Genomic DNA, 5,857 nt, shown 5'->3' with positions numbered 1-5,857 from the left:
ATCAATAATACTCTTTAATACCAAAGCGTATCAATAATATTCTTTATATAGTCTTTAATACACTTTGATCGGAACTGAAACTAAAAATCCTTTTTCAAAACTTGCACCTATCCAAACACGTGTTTATTATTTCAGCATTCGAGCGCCATCTGGTCGAAGGAAAAAAAACCCACAAAAATTAGCTTCTGCCGATAGTTCCTTCATTCCCCGCTAGAGGCGCGGTCTACATTTTTTCTCTCATCAACTGCACTGTTGCTTAGCAACCGTGTCGGAAAGGAAAAACATTGGCCAACAACAATGTTTTTTTTTATGACCTTGAGTAATAAGGTCAACATGCAACAATGTTTGGCCTTGAAGGCACTTTGTTTATATTATAACAATGATTTCAGAAATTTCCCATTCGCAACAATCGTTTGTTTTCCAAGAATATCGAAATAATGCAAATTTTGAGGTGAAAAATATACGCATGGGAGATTATAAATCCTTATATTGCTTGAACGGAAATACGCAGAGCAACAGAACCGTAGAATATAATAAACCAGGGGTTTTTAACCCTTTTTCAGCCGCGACCCAAAATCATCAAGATCATCTCTGGACCCATGGGAACGACCCATTTGGACCCAAAGCGTTTGTTTGGGTCGGGACCCACAAGCAGGGCCGTCTTAAGAGTATAATGACCCCCTGGCCAAGCGATTTTTCTGAGGCCCTACTTAATCAGATCTAATTTTTGTGAGGCCCCCCTCTTCTCTTGAGACCCCCGGGCCGTGCCTGGGTGGGCCCATGCTTTAAGACGGCACTGCACACAGGGCAGCAGCTAGATGCTCGTTGGCGCCCCCTTGTAATGTTGAAGGAGAGGTCAAAAGGATGAAATTCGCCCTCCCTCTGGGAGGGCACTTGAAGCATCAGACCCCCCCCCCCCCAGTTGCGACCGTGGGGACCCATAGCTCAAGAATCCCCGTGTCCGGAAAATCCACCGACAACAGTTCCCCATCATGCAAATTCACGGAGAAACAATTCACTGACATTAGTTCGACATGAGTGAATGATTGAGTGGGCAAATGAACGAATGAATGAATGATTGAGTGGGCAAATGAACGAATGAATGAATGATTGAGTGGGCAAATGAACGAATGAATGAATGAATGAGCGAAATCGGCCTGTCACTAGAGCTAGCTCACTCAGTCAATCAATGGGTAGCTCATTCTATTACTCATTCACTGGGTCGCTCCCCACCCTCTGTCACTCACTCCCTTACTCACCAGGTCAATCACTCCCAATGTCGCTTACTATGTCACTCGATCACACTCTCAGTAGATGACTGAGACTCACTTGATCCCTAAGGTGCTAATTTACTCCCTAGGTCGCTCACTTACTTACTAGGTAGCTCACTTTATCATTCACTCGCTGGGTCACACATTCTATCATCAAATCACCACGTTTCTCACTCTGTTATACACTCAATCACCTGGTCACTAACTAACAAACTAGGTCATTCACTCTGATGCTAGCCCTGATGTCGCTCATTATATCACTAACTCACCAGGTCACTCACTAACTATGTCACTCACTCAATCACCAGGTCATGCACTTACTCATTTGGTCACTCATTCTGTCACGCACTCACTAGATCATTCATTCGGTCACTCGCTAACTGGATCACTCAGTCTACCATTGGCTAGCTCACCATGACACTCACTCACTAAGTCACTTACTGTATCTCTAGGTCGCTCACTCTGTCACTCGCTCACTCACCAACACTAACCACTCTGTTACTCACTCACTACCTACTGCATCATTTACTGACTCATCACTCCGTTATTCCCCGCTCACTTACTGGCTTACTGACTCGTGTCGAACTGTTCGGAAAATTCACCGACGACATATTGTTGGTCGGTGAATTTTCCGTAAACCAACAATCCCTGGCTCTCAGTGGTTATGAATGACTCATCTCGGAAGTCCCTGTTAATCAGTATGGGTCGTGACCCATAGCTCAATAAACCTTTGTCTATCACGGCCGTGTTAAGTGCATCATAGCCCCCCCCCCCCCCGGGCAAAATGATTTTTCGGAGCCCCCCACCCCTACTTGGCTAGAAATACCTCATTACCAATTTCCATACTATTCTCGAAAATTATCACAAGATCTCATTATCATGAGGCCACTTCTGCAACTGAGGCCCCGGGCCGTGACCCGGTAGGCCCATGCATTAAGACAGCACTCTTGGTGATAAGTAAATTCCGACGATACTTCTCGGAAGCCCTCTCTCCGCAAATCAATTTTGGGTTGTGGCCCATGGCTCAACAGCCCCTGGCTGTTAGTGGATTTGAACGACACATATCGGAAACCCCGTGGGTCACGACACATAGATTAAGAACCCCTACAATAAGCTATACATTTTCTACTAGATAATACCATCCGTAAGCCCACTGGCGATACATTTAAGAACTTTTTGAACTTTATTTCAATTCCTAAGAAAAACGTAATGCAAGGATAATTCAAATTAACGATAGCAATGTGAAACCATTGACATTTTTTCAAAATTTTCGAAACCTTTCCGAAAAAATAGGTGCAGTAAAATATTTCGAAGTGGGCACCCCTTCGTTTCTCTGTAAAAAGACATAATTTTACGACGGCACTGACCTGGGATAGAGGCAAGGTTTCTAGAATATATAAAGAATACTAGAGGCACGTCAGAAGCCCTCGCGGGAGGGGTGGTGGAGAGATTGTTAGGCTAGGCGTGAATTGAGCCGCGTGGAGCGTTCGCGAGTGGACCACACCAGCACCAGTTGCAGCAGACAACTATCTGCTATAGCTGGTGTTGACTAAGACGCCTTCATATATAGGGGGGGCTCTAGTGTTGATCAGACCCGATCGTGATGACGTCAACACCAGGGCCGTCTTAAGAACGTTATGGGCTCCCGGGCCAAGTGATTTTTCCGAGGCCTACCAGGAAAATTCTTGAAAATTTCAACCAAATGTGAGGCCCCTTTTCTCTTGAGGCCCACAGGCCGTGCCCGGGTGGGCCCATGCCTAATGATGGCTCTGCTCAGCACGCCCCCACGCGTAGCGAGGGGATGCGCATATTGGAACACAGTTAATTTGTGAACTCCCTGGACGCAGAGTGGAGGGGCGTTTTCGGAAGGATGCGGTTTCGCAGGAGCGGAACCGTGGCATTTTGGGGGCTCCCTAAGACTATATATTGGTGAGAAAAGTCGGCATTAAAATGAAGACTTAACGTTAATTAACGGGAATACTGAAAATATATAAAAACTTGAAACACAAAAAATAATGAAAAATCAGCATTGATGACAATCCGAAATTAATGAATAATTTCAAAACTATTTAATATTCAGATTTTCTGATAAATTATTCCTCGATTGATGAAATACCATAAATAATGAAAATTCATTAATTTACGGAAAATTATTCCGTAATTAAAAAAATAATAATATAAAAGGTGGATTTAAATAAATTAATGGAAATTGAAGAGGAATAAAAATTAACACAAATTAAGGATTTAAGAAAATTAATGAAAATTCAGGATTTGAGAAAATTCAAAATTTAGAATGATTCACACAGTTAATAAAAATTGGAATCGCTGAAAATTCCGAAATTACGGAAGAATAATTTTATAATGAATGAAAATTTAAAACTGATGAAAAATCCAAATAAATGAAAGGATCGATGATAATTTGCTACCAGTGCCGTCTTAACGCATAGACCCACCTCCACACCAATATCTCAAGAGAAGAGGGACCTCACAAAAATGAGATCCGGTTGGAATTTTCTAGACTCTACCAGGTAGGGCCTCAGAAAAACCACTTGGCCCGGGGGCCTATGTTGCTCTTAAGACGGCCCTGTTTGCTACTAATGAATAACTGCTGAGAAAATTTGTATTTAATGAAAAATAACATTGATGGAACACCAAAATTACGGAATTTGAGGAAAATTATTTCATAGACAATGTGTATATATTAAAAAAATAAAAGTGGATTTCTAAAAATCGATAAAAATTCAGGATTATTAAAAGTTAATGAAAATTCTGGATGGATAAAAATTGAAAATTGATGAAATTTGGAATTGATAAAAATTAATGAAAATTCAAAATTTAGAAACAATCACACAATTAATAAAAATTCTGTGTATGTAATAATGAAAATTCTGAAATTGATGAATCCCATAATGAATTCCGAAATTAAAATGTATCCCGTAATGAATGCAAATTTAGAACTAATGAAAAGTCAAAACTAATGAAAAAAAGAACAATTCTAATATTTAATAAAAATTCAGAGAAAAATAAAATAATTCTGGAATTAATGAAGTAAATAATTGATGTTGAGATATTTACTATAATGTGTTTTTTCTTCACCACTTACCTCCTCTGTAATTCAGTTGTGGCGGCGCTGCTGTAGCTGCGAGAGAAAGTAGGTCACCGCTCGTGTGTTTTCTCGCTAGTCTAAAGAGTTGCGTTGCTGTAATGCGATGGTCGTGTTGTGTCACGTAGATAAGGTTATATAGGAGGTCGTGGTTGTGTTCACGTGTGATCATGTTAATCTGTGTTTAAACATTAAATCTTTACATTAAACAGTTATTTCGTTAATGTTTAACCACTTCGCTTACAAGCGATTGGAGAGAAATTCGGATGATCTTTGTTTGAAGAATCGGCGATAAATATAGTAACCTTGTCCTAACCTAACCGCATGTTGGAAAAAGGAAAAAGTAGAAAAGTAAGAAAAAACAAATAAAAAGAAAACAGTATAATACATAAGTATAAGAGAGAGATATAGGCACCAGTTTGGTCACTTATCTGTATGACCTTGTGTTGAGCACAATTATGAATGATAAATGACATTCAGAAGGTTTTAATAAACAAATAAACAACACAATTTATCAGGAACGGAGACAGAAATTTAGAATCTCTCATACATATAGTTTCTTGCCATCTGTATAGAAAAACATTCTATTTTCTTCTTTTCAAGGGAAAGATGCGACGCGTGACGTCATCATTTTGCCACCATGGGTAAAAGTACAACTAGAGGTCGCTACAGAGATATATACTTATCTATGATATAGCCCATAGTTTCCCAACCTTTTTTTTTTGTCCCATCGCCCCCTTCTTCAGAAATGTTTTTCTCCCATCGCAATCTAACCCATAGGATTCTATGTTATACCTGTAGCTTCTACCGCCCCCTGGAACTTTCCATCGCCTCGAAGGGGGCGTTAACGCCCACGTTGGGAATCACTGATATAGCCTCTATCTATGAGGCTTTTTGAATAGACGGCATAATCATCATCAGCATCACTTTGAGGGACAGACATAGGATGATCCCCATAGTAGTTAATGTTAAAATTGGGCTTAAAATTTTCTGTATGCCATGAGCATGACTCCCGATGTTGTCAAAAAATGCTCTTTTTTCATACACAACGCGTACATGTGCTCACGACTGACTTCCAAAATACACAATCTTTTCTTTCATTTTTCTTCATAGGCCTATCTGGGCCCCGCTCGTAATCCCACAACCAGCCTTTTTTGAGCTGGACATGAGGGTAAAAATTTGATTCTGGTCTGGTCAAGGGACTCGTCGCTAAAAGTTGTTTCCAAGTACCCGGAGTGGGCTTACCGAAAATTATTCCCGTGTGCCAAGACTGCGTTCAATCAGAACTGTGATTGCCTATGCAATTGAAAATGGTCTCACGGATTATCAGCTAGACTTTGTTATGACATGTGATGGTGATTTAGATGAAGAAATCTACATGGAAATCCCAGACGGATTTTAGAACAAATTGAGTGCTGATGAAGCGATCACTGTTTGGACTGAAGCAATCCGGGAGACAGTGTTATAAGAAATTGGATGAAAA

The sequence above is a fragment of the Pholcus phalangioides genome, unplaced genomic scaffold (genome assembly GCF_987345545.1).
Source record: "Pholcus phalangioides strain wild (caught in Gottingen) unplaced genomic scaffold, Ppha-v1.0 ptg000015l_1, whole genome shotgun sequence".
NCBI lineage: Eukaryota > Metazoa > Arthropoda > Arachnida > Araneae > Pholcidae > Pholcus > Pholcus phalangioides.
The sequence above is the reverse complement of the archived record's forward strand: the minus strand, read 5'-3'. Positions refer to the sequence as shown.